Source organism: Helianthus annuus, chromosome 13 (genome assembly GCF_002127325.2).
Source record: "Helianthus annuus cultivar XRQ/B chromosome 13, HanXRQr2.0-SUNRISE, whole genome shotgun sequence".
Classification (NCBI taxonomy): Eukaryota; Viridiplantae; Streptophyta; class Magnoliopsida; order Asterales; family Asteraceae; genus Helianthus; species Helianthus annuus.
This window is the reverse complement of record NC_035445.2, coordinates 49,042,876-49,059,256: the sequence shown is the minus strand read 5'-3', so window position 1 is coordinate 49,059,256 and position 16,381 is coordinate 49,042,876.

The window sequence follows — 16,381 nt, the reverse complement described above, 5'->3', positions numbered from 1 at the left end:
CTTGCTGTTCTTATTAATATTTTGTTGAATATGGAACCGACAAAGATACTTATGCGCTTTTGGAAAAACTTGTTCACACGCGTTCATTAGCGCAAAATCCCTGTCTGTTAAAATCACGCGCGGTTCCATACATCCTACCAGCATAGACTTGATCCTCTGCAACACCCATAGGTAGTTCTCTGACTTCTCAGCGGAAATTACCGCACAAGCAGCCGTAAACGATTTGTTTGTCGACGTCATGCCTACGACCTGAACAAATGACAGGTTATACATATTCGTTTTGTATGTAGCGTCAATCATTAGCACATGCGGGAAGGCACACCACATAGTGAATGATTTTTTTGTGAATAAAGAAGACATCTTCAACTTCGTTCGATATCTCATTCGTGCGCATGTAATAAGTGTAATCTTTTTCGAGAAGAATGTTTTCAAGTTTTTGCATCGGAGACTTACCGACATTTTTTTCGGCGTTGATCTTCTGAACAACGTTGTGTATATCTTTCGGAATAAGCTTTCTATCCGGATTGTTTTTTGTCAGCGTTCGCTAGATACTTTGGTTGGGAATATCTTGCTCTGCCAGCTCCTTAACCAGTTTTTTATCCTCCGAAGAAAGCCTTCTCGCATACGCGTGACCCTCTAAGTTTTCAATAGGATTGTGGTTATGCTTCGCCTTCGTCACCTCGATCCTCCAAACACTTCCGGATGATTCCGAAAACCCGATCATCTCGAACGGGCAACCTATTTTCTTGCTACCCATTTTCCTCTGTGTAGCTATACTCTTATGCTCCCCACCTAAAGTACATTGAAACCAAATCTTGTAATTCTCTCCTCTTTTATTCGACCTCTTAATCACAATGAGGTAACCATTGTCTTTTGCCGTGTCTTGTACCCAACGCACCAACTCTTTACGTGACGAAAAGGTCTGCGTTGTATCAAACGAAAATGTAACCGGGTAACAGCCTTCCTCGTCAACAGACACATCCTCTGGCTCACCATCGTCACCGAGGTCCGAATATACTTGATGTTCAAAGCTCGGTTGACAACCGTAACTGTGGTTTGGATAACACTCCTGCTGTACAAAGCTGTGCTCGCCACCGTAACCAAAATTCGAATAACCTTGTAAGCTCTGTTGACAACCGTAACTGTCGTTTGGATAACACTCCTGCTGTACAAAGCTGTACTCGCCACCGTAACCGAAATTCGAATAACCTTGTTGTGCGTAAGGGTCCTCCACAGGGGTATTCAAATCCAGCTTCATCGTGTTATCACGATAACGAATGCCAGATACAACCTCTGCCTCCCTCAAGTTGGACGAGACCGGTTTCTCATACGAGTCAGAAATAGCGGTCCCCTCGTAAGAATCAGGAACAACTGACTCGTTAGAATATTGACCGAAAAGATAGTTGCTTAACCACGACATCGTTTTTTCAAGACACGTAACTAATACAGCAAAGAAATCAACAAACAACAAAACACTTGAATACCCTCGAATGCTAAATGTTCTGTCTATGCAGGTTTAAATAATGAAAATTTGGGGTCGAAGCGCCGCGCTTTGGCCATAGCGCGGCGCTTAGGGTTCACGGGACACTGCAATCTCGTATCACCTTTATGTCTCTGCAACCTCGTATCACCTTTATGTCAGTCAAATCAACTTTTGTCATGCAAAGCGCCCCGCTATGGCCATAACGCAACGCTTTGGGGTGTGAAAATAATTTTCCCCGTGTGAGAATAGCATGACCCTATATAAAATCTTAAAAGATTCCTTCTCCCTATATATAAAATCTTAAAAGATATATCTTTCCTTCTCCCTAAACAAACACACACCTTCTATCTCTATGTTATCTCTCACTATAAACAAGATTTCCAGCCATCACCACTACCGCCTACCTGTGGTCGATCACCGGCACCCCTAACCCGCACCTGCCATCTCCGTTAACTACCACCACCGACTCCGCTTTTACCCTTCTGTCAGCCGCAGCCGCAACCGTTTCAGATCTTAATGTGAAGAAAAGATGGTTTTTTTCACCTACAAGAACAAATCTTAAATCATGAGTAGCTGCATTTCAAATAAAGATGGGTCCTAAACTTGCAACCATTTGGGCTAAACTTACAAATTTTCATTCCCGAAGACCAGGCACATAAAAGCATTTGACTAATGTAGCTATGAAATTCATGATTTTCTAAGCATATTTAGAAGTAGTAGAATTGATTCTCCCAGATTATAGCAGCTATTAATCATCACCCAAACAACAATAAAATAAAACCTCAATCAAAATCTTAAAATCTAAAAAAGTTATTTATGATTTCAATTCATTGAATAATTCCAATAACACACAACAATGAAAAGAGTCGGTCTAACCGATGAATAGGGGTGTAAACGAGTCGAGCCGGAGCCCGGCTAGGCTCGAACTCGGCTCGTTATGTTTTTACGAAGTTCGAGCTTGGCTCGGTTTGAACCTACTTCTCTGAGCTCGAAAATCTCCGTCAGCTACCTTAAAACAGGGCCGTCTCCGAAAATCTTCGAAAATATGTAGGCCATGTGCGAAGATAAAATACGGGCCCCTAAAATATAAACTTCTTAAAAAGAATATACAAAAATGAAATAAAAAATTGTTGAATCACCGACATGTTGCGGCGGGCTGCTTTTTTACATGGAAACGTAGATAAAAAAGCACATCATACGCGCATTTGGACAAGGAAACGTAGAAAGAAAACACGTTGTAATGGTAAATTAAGAAAATATGAAATAATTACATCGTAATTTTAAAAAACGTTATTTACTATTATGTAAAATCATCGCAACCTATCCAAATTTATTTAGAAAATACACATAGTTGAAAGAAAAAAAAACAAAATAAGACTTTTTCATAAAAAAATAGAACACACAAAACTAATTGTAGACTTAATAATATTGTAAGAAATTAACATTAATAAGCATTTTTAAACTAGATTTAAGAATAACTACAACTTTCATTTTGATTTAATGTAACATAAAATTAGTCAATTAATGCCATTTGCATTTAATACATAGGTAACAAACATAAAGAAAAAAAATCAGCTAAAAAAAGCTATCAAGATTAGAACCCAAGACCTACTTGCTAATAAAGTGACATGAGAACCACCAGACCATGGACATCATCTTGTCATTTTCCAATTCGGTACTTATATATTCTAAGTTCTATGTAGGATCGTTTGCACAACCAGACGAGTCGTTCAGAAGAGTTTTTGCTCGATACGAGAGGCGGAAACAAACGTATTGAGGTAATTCAGCTAGATATTCACTTTAAATGTCTTTTTGATTGATATAACAACAATTTACAGCGAGTAGACACTTCGGCAGCAGTTCGACACTGAAACCGGAAAGTTACAAATGACTTGGCACAACACATATTTATAGGCCTGGCTATTTCGCACGAAATCATTCAAACGAAATGACCAAGCTTATTTCATACGAAATGACAAAGTCATTTCGTACGAAATAGCTTATTCATTTCGTGCGAAATGAACCTTTTAACATGTTTTCTCGTTTTTCGTGCCCTGATCTATCTAATCTAATACAAGACTCAATACAAGACGAAGCCGACAGACATATGCACCAACAGTCTCCCCCTTGGATGTTGACGAAGTCTTTAGTGTCGAGTCTTCAATTTTCAGTCTTTATCAGTCTTTTCACTCTATTCCGAAGTATCTGACAATGTAAAGCATCCTCAATCCTCTCTCTTCTCTCTATCAACTAATCTCCCCCTTGGATGTTGATCTATCATCTTCACAGTTTTTGAATCTGAATCTTGAGCTTTCTAATTCTCTTGATCAGATCTCTTGATTCCTTAAGTTCATCAGCATCAACAGTATCAAGATCGTATCCTGGCTTACATTCTGCTCAGGTTAATCACAAGAACCTGCACACATCTCTACCTCACAATAAATTTCACAAATTTAGAATTTGACAAATTTATATACCACTTGCAGATATCAATCAACCAAGAAATGATTTTACAATTTTAATCTCTGATGAACCACTTGTAGAAATAACATTTTTCTTTTCAAATTCAATTTTTCATCTCAAACAAACTCTCCTAAACCTTTTGTTCATCATGTTTAGCACTTAGAATTTTGAAAATCAGCTTTTCAACATCAGTTGTCGAAAATAAGATGAAATAAAATCTTTTTGGTTTTTTTTTCAAAATTTTATGCTAAAACACACTCTTTTTTGAATTTTGTTTTTTTTAAAGAAAAACAACAAAGAAATATTTACATACAATATTTTTGTGAGTTTGTGTAAGAGGATCATATCAGTTTATGAGACAAATCACTAACACCGTTAAGCTTTAAACATTTTAAGTTCTAAACGATTCACTTAAATTGTCAGTATACTGATCCACTTAAATTTTCACACAAAGTTCAACTGTTCAGAGATATGTGATTAGTGTTTTAAGCACTTAAACTTATTCACGTGTACCACCTCAGAATATACTCCCGTATCCAGACTTCTATATTCAGTCTTACAGGTGAATGTACACTAATGATATCTGTAAACGGGTAATGCGAGACCATGAGAGCTCAGGTTAGAACTTCCGTTCAGACAAAGAGATGATGGCTCGTCTTTAGGTGTGTCCCGTTTGGGGATCTTTTCTTCAACAGCAAATGATTAGCATTTTTCAATGTTTCATCATTTTTTTATGCTGAAGGTGGGCTTTATGATTAAAGCTATGCAAAGTATTATACGAGGACTTGGCTATTGTTTCCGCAAAATCAGAAGTCAGGATTTTTAAGAAACATTTTTAAGAAAGATGATGATTCCTGCTTCACGATTATCAAACTTGGGAGCTCCGGCAAGTCAGGATTTTTACATAAGAAAAACTGACATCCAAGCCTGACCAAACTTGGATGTAACCTCCTCAACTTCATTCAGGGTTTGAACGTTCCTTTTTTCTTCATAAAAATCTTTTACCCCTTTGGCCTTCCCCTCGACCATTTTTCCAAAAATCTTTTTAACATTTCCATTGAATGCTTTCTCGACATCAAATTCTTTCTTTTCAGAATAGAATTGATTCGAGATTTCCACTTTACCAACTTTTGATTTTAAGTTTTCAGCCCGCAATGGTGGAAAGTTAACATCATCCAATGGCGGTACTGAATTTTCACTCTTAACCTCAACTTGTGGCTCTTCTGACTTTGACGAGTCACATTCATCGCCGGATTTCACATCTGATTTCTTAACAACCCATGTTTGGTTGTTAAGATTCACCCTTCTTTTTTAAAATCTTTTTGAACTCTCACCAACTTCAAATGTAGAATTTTTAAACACTTTGAATTTTTCAGTTGGTGGTTCAGTTTTATCAACAACTTTTTCTTTGAGTTTAGAAACAACTTCCTGTGTTGTGTTGGTTGCCTTTGGACAGTTCCAGGTGATGTGACCAACTTCTTGACATCGGTAACAGGTTCTTGTCTCTTTTCTCTGATGAACTCCATTCTTCTCATGTTTCTGTTTTTCAGCAAAGAACGCTTTGTTCGATTGCTTCCAGAATGAGTTCTTTTCTTCTTCCTCAGAACTTGCTCCTGAAACAAATACAGTTTTTGTTTTAGAAATTTTCTCATTTTTATGATTTTCGGGTGGAATATATTCTAAGCCTTTCTTTTTGAAATTACTGTTATGGTTTGGTTTCTTTTGAAAACCAGAACCAGAACTGTAACCTTTTTTCTTGTTCGATCTTTGTTGAACTCTTGAAATGTATTTTTTAGGTTTTTCATTAAGATTTACATCTTTTATTTCAGAAATATTAATTTCCGTTAATTTGAAAACCTTTTTAATCTTTTCAATTTGAACACTTCTTATTGGAAATTCCTCATCAGAAAATAATTTGTCTGAATCATTCAAAGTATATGTCACTTTTATTGGTTCATCATTCAAATTAGATTTTGATAACAAGAATTTTTTATTATAAACCCGTTTGACCGACGATTTTGGACTGTTGACCGATGAACTCGAACTCTCTGATTCGGACTTTGACTCTGACTCCTCATCTTTATCCAACACCTGATCGACCACCTTTTTAATTAATTCAGACTCATGATCAGTGTCAGACGATGTGAACGTGATGTCAATATTTTCTGGTAAATCATCAGTTGTTTCGGACTTTAACTTTATATTAACTGCCTTTTTGACTTGCTCCTCATTTGGTTTTCTGGGAGAATAACCTTCCCAGATCGAAGGCGGACACTTGTTATAACTTGAAATTTGTTTCTTACCAGTATCCTTGTCTTCAATCTTCTTATCTTGAAATACTTCAAAACCTGCAACAGTTGGATAAATTCGATCAATCAAATAATCAGAACTAGAATAACTTTGCAGTAATCGTTTGATTCTTTCATTCTCTGTTTTTTCAGTTTCCAACTCTTGTTTCAACTAAGCACACTCCTCAATGTAATGGTTGATAGCCTTTTGCTTAGACATCATCACTGCATTCATCATGTTTAAAGCATCTTCTCTTTCAGAATTTGTCTTTTGCAAACCATTCACCGTTCTGTTCAAAACATCATATGATTCTTTCACATAATTGATATCAAACAATAACTTTTCTTTCATCTTGTCAAGCTCATTATACTTCACATCTTTTTCTACATACTGCTTGCATGGCTCCAAACACTTTAGACATGGTTTTGTAATCTCAACGACCTTTTCAACTTCGACAATTTTTTCAACTTTAACTATCTTTTCAATTTCAACTACTTTCTCCACTTCAATCACCTTCTCAGCTTCAACCGTCTCTTCAACAACTTTAACACCTTCATTCTGTTCAATTTTCTCTTCCTGAGCATCCTTTTTATAATTTGCCTTTTTCTGATCTTTAGCTGCTCGTTTCTCCTTCAGCTTCTCCAGTCTATCTGCAAAATAAAATTTAAAACTTTCAGGAGATAATTGAGTTTTTCCAATGTTTATATGCATTTCTTCTTCATCATCACTGCTATTAGATGATGATTGATCAAAGACTGTTGTCTTTTCTAAATTTTCATCTAAAGATCTAGATTCTTCATCTTGTCTTTTCTCAACATTTGCAAACATGCCCATCCATTCCTTCATCAAATCTTGTTCTTGAATTATCTGTGCAATGAATGCTCCTAACTTTGAATTAGGTGGAACATATTTGTCCCAACTAAAACCTTCTGCCACTTTCTCATCATCTTGATCAATTATGCCATAATAAGCTTTCTTATTTGACTCTTCGATCGCCTTCTTCTTTCCATCTTCAATAACATTTGATGATGATGGTTGTTGAGCAACTTGTTGGTATATAACTTTTCGATAGTAATCATTATTCCCGAACGGATTCTTAGCTCCACTTGCTTCTCGATTGGTACATTCCCTCTTGAAATGTCCTTTTTCCCTGCATCGAAAACAAGTAACTTTAGATTTATCAAAACCTAAAGTAGACACATTAGCATCACTAAAATCATCTCTTCCTGTAATTATCTTAAATTTCTCAGCTCTCCTCAACACACTCGCTAAACACCACTTAATATCCATAAGCTCCATTTCCTCAGCATCGATCTGATCGTAATCCTCTTTTGTCATCATAGGATTCCCGATCCTTCTAGCAATCAACCCCTCATATGATTCTAACATTGTAGCAAGCAATGCCATATAGCGACTTCTTCAGAAAAACTTTGACCATTCTGAAGTTGCAACGCGATGTTGCATTGTATCAGATAACCATTTCCATTGTTTGAGCCCTGAGACTGATAACTTGAGGTTGAAACATTTGGATTAACATTCGAGTATGGAGAAAATCCACTACTACTGTTCGGGCTTTGATTAACTGATCCAGATGAGTTTTCTGCGCTTAAAGCAGTTTGGACTTTCGGACTTGCTTCAACATTCTGAACACCACCTTTGAAGTACATCTTAACATCCTGTTGACCACTAGGATTATTCATTCTCGCAATCTTTTGTTGTTCAAGATCTTGTCCTTCAATCTTTTTAATAAACTGGGAGATTGTCAATTTATCATATTCTCCAGTGTTCTTTAAGATCATCAGATAGGTACCCCATTCTTTCTGAGGTAAAGCATCAGCTAATTTGTCAACCCATTCTTCACGATCTTTGTTGATATCTAACAGTGACATGGATCGGACTAAATGACAATATCTTTCAATCAGCATCTTTGTTGTTTCACTCGGAAAGCTTGTAAACAAGTCAAACTCTTTCTTTAATAGTGATTTCTTGCTCCTGATCATCTTCTCACTTCCCTCAAACTTAACTCGAAGTGCTTCCCAAATTGAACGTGAAGTATTATCATGCTGAAGTAAAACGAAAATGTCTTCTTTCACAGCTTGTTTTAACAGACTAATCATCATCTTTTTTGCTTTATACATGTCTCGTTCTTTGTCTGTCAACTCAGAAATCGTTTTGTTAACACCCAAATCTGTACGAGGCTTAACATACTTCTTCTCAATACACTCCCAAGATCTCAAATGATTAGCTTGAACCCAATTTTCAAATCTATCTTTCCAACCATAGTATTCTTCTATACCCATTAGTTTCGGGGGTTTTTGCAAAGTTCCAGTTTCGTTTTCCATGTTCACACTTTGAGCAATGGTAACCGGAGTACTCGGGGCAGTAGCAAACGCGTTATAAAATTCCTCTTCCATGTTTTGATTTTAAAAATTTCTCAATCACAACCTGAAAAACAAATCCCAAACAAAATGATAAGATCAAACGAAATAACCTTCTTCACATGAAATGACTCCTTCAAACGGAATGAGCCTTCACACGAAATGACCTTTTCAAACAAAATAGATCCTTTGGTACGAAATGAGTGATTTCGTACGAAATGAATCCTTTTGATGCGAAATGAATGATTTCGCACGGAATGACTAACACGAAATGGTGATTCCGCGCGAAATGTACAAATTTTCACACGAAATGAGCTATTTCGTGCGAAAGAGAACAAATACTTGTCAATTCGTACGAAATGACACCAATTTCCAAGCGAAATAGATCACCAAAGGTGATTTCGTCGAAATGAAAGATTTATTCCGCGCGAAATGCTGCTGATGTCATCTTTTTTATCAGAATTTTGTCAAATTAATCAGTTTTTAGTTCGAATTTAGGTCCAATTCTTTCAAGGCTTTGTTAAAACACTGTTTCACTTATAATATGTAAAATTCAAACCATTTTAACCGCCAAATCTTGTTAAATTTTGAAAAGAAGGTGTAGAAGTCAGAAAAATGATGAAATCAAGCTGAATTCGGTAAGAACTCCTCCTCCTGAGCTCTGATACCATTTGTAGGATCGTTTGCACGACCAGACGAGTCGTTCAGAAGAGTTTTTGCTCAATACGAGAGGCGGAAACAAACATATTGAGGTAATTCAGCTAGATATTCACTTTAAATGTCTTTTTGATTGATATAACAGCAATTTACAGTGAGTAGACACTTCGGCAGCAGTTCGACACTGAAACCGGAAAGTTACAAATGACTTGGCACAATACATATTTATAGGCCTGGCTATTTCGCACGAAATCATTCAAACGAAATGACCAAGCTTATTTCATACGAAATAGCTTATTCATTTCGTGCGAAATGAACCTTTTAACATGTTTTCTCGTTTTTTGTGCCCTGATCTATCTAATCTAATACAAGACTCGATACAAGACGAAGTCGACAGACATATGCACCAACATTCTACAGTGTAACTTTATTTAAAAAAAAATAATTTTTTGGGCCCCCGGAGGGTTTGGGCCCTGAGCCGTCGCTCATTCCGCACCCCCTCCGGGCTGCCCCTGCCTTAAAAGATGATTATTCTTAACAGCGGCTAGGGTTTGAAGGTGAAGAGAAAGGGCAGGGGGTGGTGGTGACTGGGGCTGGTGGTAGCGGCTTGTGTAGGTGGTCAGGTGAGGGTGGTGGTAAGTGGTGTTCGGAAGGTGCAAGGAAAAGGCGGGGGTAGGTAACTGGGTGTGGCGTTTGGGGGTAAGGTGGGTGGGGATGGCGTTTGGGGCTGGTGGATGGTGGTTGCGGTAGTGGATGGTGGTTGAGACGGTGGTGGATGGTGGTCTTATGGTGGTAGAAAGAGTGTGGTAAAGGGAAAGAGTTACAGAGAGAGAAGAGTGGTACAATAATATTTTGTTTAATTTTTATTAATTAATATTAAAGAAATTAACATGACCTATTAAATATCTTTTTTATTTTTACAAAATAGTCATTGTATATAAGTTATTTACACAATAACCCCTCGAAAGGTGAAATGACAAGAAAGCTCTCATGTGTAAGGCACATGATCATACTTAACCAAAAATTCTAACTGGGTTAAGGCTACATGACATAACGTGCAGAATTTTAAAACATTAAGTACAAAACTTGTCAACTTTCGTGCCAAAGGACACCGCCTGAAAAAAAAAGTGTTAACATAAAGGACAAAACTTGGAATTTACTCTAGTTTTATTGATGTTACGGATTCTGTTGTTTGTTAAGACTTCTAAGTTATATAGTCAAGTGTATTATAAAAGTTGAATTATGGAAACTGTTTTTTTTCTTCTTCTAGAGCAGAATAAGATAAGTAGATGTATATGATAATCATCCTATAAATTTGTAAGCTCTTTTCATAGTAATCAATACCCAACTCGTTTCTAAAATGCTTAATTTTCAATTCCTTAGGAATGTTCTTTATCATATTTTCATCATGTAGTTAAAAGTTGAATAAATATTTAAATAACCCATAAACTTATTCTCCATCATTTTGTTATACAAACCCATATTCTCTCACATATAATTTCAAAAACTATTGGATTATATTGATAATTATATAAGTTTGTAAATAAGAAGATTAAACTCTTGATCACAAAATAATGTAATATGGGTTAAATATGAAAATTATTTAAACGCATATATGGGTTTAAATTATGATTTTTGTTAATTTAATCCAAAGATATCATTATCATTATAAATAATATAAAAAGTTCATAAAAATATGGTTTTTAAGCTTTAATTCAAAAATATCATTATCTTTATAAAATATAAATCAAATATATATTTTAAGTAAAGGCGGATGTTGTGAGAATGTTTAGCAAATCAGATCTAACAATAATGTTGGCCAACTTAAATATAAATATGAAGTAAGGGCAGTTATTAATTTAAGAGTTTTAAAATAAGCAATATTGTCATTCTATTATATTAACTCGATTTTAAAAATAATAAAAAGTCAAGTTTGACTAAATTATTTTTCGAGGGATTATATGGTGTTGACACGTGACATTCTTTGGAATTGTTTTTTTTTTTTTTTTATAATGTCTATTTCAAAAATATCATTATCATTATAAATTATTAATTAAAGATATATTTGAAGTAAGAACAGATTTTGTAGAAATGTTTAGCAGATCTAATCTAACAAAAAAAGTTGATCAACTTAAACATGTATTTGTCGTAAGGGTGAGTATTAAGGTAAATATTTTAAAATAAGCAACGTTGCCATTCTATGATATTAATCTGATTTAATATATTAAAATGATTTTTTTAAAGATGATATGGTGTTGACATGTGATATTCTTTAGAATGATTTATTAGAAGTAAGGTTTATAATTTAAAAAATGTAATATTTCATTTTGCTTTAGTTATTAAGTTTGTTTATTATTTTATATATTAATTCCAATATATATTATTTATGTTATTAAGTTGCTAAAAATATAAAAGTTATGATAATCATTGGTTTATCTTAACATTATTTATGTTATTAAGTTGCTAAAAATATAAAAATTATGATAATCATTGGTTTATCTTAACATGTAGCTAGTTTTGATTTTTTTTAGTCTTATTACCTTTGTTTTTAGATTTTTCAGTCAAGTGATCAGGTCAGGCCAGATCACATAATACAAAGATGAGTTGATCACAACGTATATATAAGCTAAATATATAGATGATGGAGGCCTAAAGTTACTCAAACTAGTGGATTCACAACATGCCTGATGTCGTTTTGAGAATTGGACAATAGACAAGAAACATATTAGCCACATTAAACAAGAAACGTATATTCAAATCAATTAACCAAACTTCCGAACATTCAAAGGAGATTCCAAACAGCTTAGAATAACCTCAAACACAACCCGAACACCTTCTGGAATAATTCGAACAACTTATAGCACTTCAAAACAACCCGAACAATTTAAAAACCAGTCCGAAATAATCCAAAATCTTTCAAAACTAAACTGAACATCACTGAAACAAGCAATACACATTTTTTCTTAAAAAATTATGAATCTTGATATCAGACCGAGCCCTTGAATGACTTCAATGACTCTGATACCAATTGTAAATCCCAAAAATAATAGATATTAGGTAAACACAACAGTTTGGCGGAATCAAACAACTATGCCATTCAAGAACACGAAGACATACTTTAAACTTGCGTACGATTATGATTAGAATTCAACTCGTCTAGTACAAAGCCTTTGACACAAAACCGCTAACCTAGTTATGAATGAATAACAACTTTATATACTATCTAGGCTAACTCGCCCCACATGGGCGCACATGGTCCCACCGGCCCAAAAGCCCTACATGGCCCAAACTGTCTTTACTAACCCACCCGACCCAGTAAAAATAGCCATTAACCCGTAAATGACTAGACTCGATACACAAACCTATAATTTGGACCTTACACTAATGTTGTCACACCCGCTCGTAGGGGAGGCACGGAGTGTGAACTTAGATAGGTTCTCATTGCATTCGAATAAGGTAACCATACTATATGATTAAAACAAACCAAGAATGTCATGGCCATATGTAGAATCAAACCACGTCATAAGTTAAGTACATTGTTTACAAATCCCAAATGTATAAGTCTCTAAAAATATTTCAAAGAAAATGTAGATTTTCATGAATCAAGGTTTTGACCGCTATATCTCCGTAAAGAGGCAGCATATAGAAGGCAAATCCTCCAAAAGTTGGCATCTTTCTTGGTTTTCCAGTTCTAGTGTCCACGCTTGAACTTACTTCCCAGAAATACATGTAAGTTAAAAAGTCAACAAAAGTTGGTGAATTCATGTGTTTTGGTTAGTATCAAATGAAACTTTGAAACATTTGAAAATCTTGTATCGAAAACCCAGTATGTAAAGCGTCTATGAAATTTGTTGATCATTAATGTTTTGCAAGGACATTAATATGTGTGGCAACATAGGAAGCAACCAAACCTAGACGATGTATGTCGATTCTCCTCGAATTGGGACACAAAAGCACTTTTCAAGGTCTCATGGACCAAGAGCGGTTCTCGCCAAAACTCAATAGATCTACCCCTTTCGTTCCTTGGTCTGTATGTGTGATTAATGGCTACTTGTGTATTCTAACCTATGTGCACATGATCTACGGTTATTTCATTCCCTAGCTTATCATACCATTAGTAACATGTATCTGTAATGCCCATAAATTTAAAATCATTATTCTAGAAATAAAAAGAATAATAGTAAATATAAACCACTAGAAAACCCTAATTAAGACACCCAAGCATGTCAATCAAGCAAGTAGGTAGGCATGTCAAGCAAGTAGGTAGGCATGTCAAGCAGGTAGGTAGGCATGTCAATCAAGCAAGTAGGTAGGCATGTCAAGCAGGTAGGTAGGCATGTCAATCAAGCAGGTAGGTAGGCATGTCAAACAGGTAGGTAGGTATGTCAAGCAGGTAGGTAGGCATGTCAATCAAGCAGGTAGGTAGGCATGTCAATCAAGCAGGTAGGTAGGCATGTCAAGCAGGTAGGTAGGCATGTCAAGCAGGTAGGTAGGCATGTCAATCAAGCAGGTAGGTAGGCATGTCAAGCAGATAGGTAGGCATGTCAAGCAGGTAGGTAGGCATGTCCCAAAAATTAGTATAAATAGCAGGCTTTGGGACTTGCTTCTGGGCACAAAAACGACGCTCAAATTCTCAATTGACGTCGAGTTATACTTCTTCCACTACCCAAACACACACACACACACACACCTCGAAACGCTGCCGCAATCAGGGTAATAACTCGATCGCCATTACGATTCAACGTCCGATCGATTATAACTATCCAACGATTGTCTGAGTGCTGCTCAAATTGAGCTTCTACTTTGATTATTCATCGTGATTTCAACTTGAATATTTGAGTGCTGTTCGAATTCGGACTATGCTCTGTTATTCGTTGTGAATCCGATTGAATTGTTAAGTATTGCACTTGATAATAGTTGTGAGGGTTTGATCTCGTGAATTGACGTAAATGTTGTATTAAGTTACTAACCTAGTTTGTGTGCATGTTATTTAAATTAGGTTAAAAGATTAATCAGTAGTCTAAACTCTGCCCATATAAATCTAAAATATTAGCACAGGGTAGCTTCACTTTGGAGTTATTAAGGTACGGATCCTTACCCCACTCTTTATTGCTTCATATTCAAATTGTTATAAACCACTAAGTTACTATATCTTCTAAAAACTCCTCACGTCTTTGATTATCGATTCAGTTGACAGTCCGTTCGATTCCTATCCTAATCATTTGATTTAACTTTCATGTCATGCGATAGTATTATTTGTTATACTCATTATCGCATGTTCCAATATATGTTCCGTTTTGTTATGAAAATAAGTTTTATAAGTTATGTGAATAAGACCATTTGTACTATGATACCCTGAGTGTCGCTTCTCGTGGAGTGTCCCACGAGCATGTTGTTGTGGCATCAACATCATGTGCTCCATCCGTGACGGAGAGATCAGTTCACGGCGTCTCTTAAGTACAAGTGTGGTACATAAGGCTATTAGGAGGCGTATGGATCGATCCTAGAATTTAAGTATAAGGAGGTGGATAATGGGTATGCCAATTCGCCATCTCATGTGATAATTATGCAGGAGTAGCTACCTGTGTATTGTCACGTTTTAAGTTTGCTCATGGGTACATCCGTAAGATATGATTATGAAATTATGTTCTTGCATCGTATCATTTTCGCATAAAGTTCCATCCGGATAAGATTTCATATAAAGCATTATTTGTTATTTGAGCCTAAAATTCCGTACTGAGCATTCGGCTCATTCCGTAAACTTTTTGTATATACAGGTCCACAGGTTACTTTGGGAGGGGAAAAGAGAGAAAGAATAAAGTCTAGGAATAAATCTGAAGATGTTAGTTAATTAAGATGAATGTCTCCGCTTGTATATTAATCTTAATTTTAATAGTCATGTGGTTGTATCCTTATCAAATAAATAAATGGAATTAGGACTATTGTTTATGTTACCGTTATTGTGACACGTCAGCCCTTCCGGGTTGGGGTGTTACAGTATCTCCCCTGGATTTGGAAACATAAAAATGTATTTGAAAGAGGGGACATGAACTCACAGTTTTCTTTCGTGCAAATAGCTAGCAATCACTTGTTCGCTCTGTTTTGAATCCAACCTACAAGTGTCCTAATTTCCTTAAGGCACTTAGGTCCATAGTTTAATCATGTGCAAGTCTTTCATCATGAGTCTTGTTTATTTTAGACTTAGCCTTTGTTTTTGTGTGTTTGAAAACCTTTGTTTGTTTTGGACTCATTTAGTTAAATATAATTTTCTATATTTACGCTAAATATATAACACATAAATATACACATAAACACATTTTTGTGTGATTGCTATATATATATATATATATATACATATATATAGGTAGAGGATCTTGTACAAAGTCCATCTTTTGTAAGAAGTGTAAGAAATAATTTGGGAATGACAAGTGTCCCTCTTCTTAATTAATTCAAAAGGGTATATTAGTAATTGTACATTCTTGTCAATTAATTGATTTACAATATAACTGGAAAAAAAAATAACTGGTGATGAGAATGTTTAGGGATTGATTCGAATTTTGTATTTTTTTGCAAGATCCAATACGATTGTTATCTACGTATCATTCATCATCAATTATAAATACAAGAAGTCGTATGAAATCGCTAGAGACAATATAGTTGTTTAACTTCTGCGCCCTTCTTCGATGCTGGTGTTTTATATCAATTTCAATGGAGTCCGGCGATGCAGGTACATGTGTATCATAGTAATTTAATCTGTTAATAGTTATCATGTTCCGATAATTAGTGTTATTTGTTCGATGTTTTTGTTTTTAGTATGCCGTTTTTACAGGACATTAGTATGGTTTGATTTTGTGTGTATGTAGTGTTTTATAGATTAAGTTGTTTAGGGTAAGTTGTTCTTTTAGTGTTTTTTCATGATCATGTTTTTTATTTTTTTTTATTTTTAGATGTGTAGTGTTATATGCATGATCAATAGTGTTATATTCTGTTCACACGTCTTATTTTCCTTTCATAGTGTTTTATACATTGAATTGTTTACCCTTATTTTAGTAAGTTTTTGTAGTGTTTTATAATTAACAAAGATATTTTTTTTGATATTTAGATGTATAGT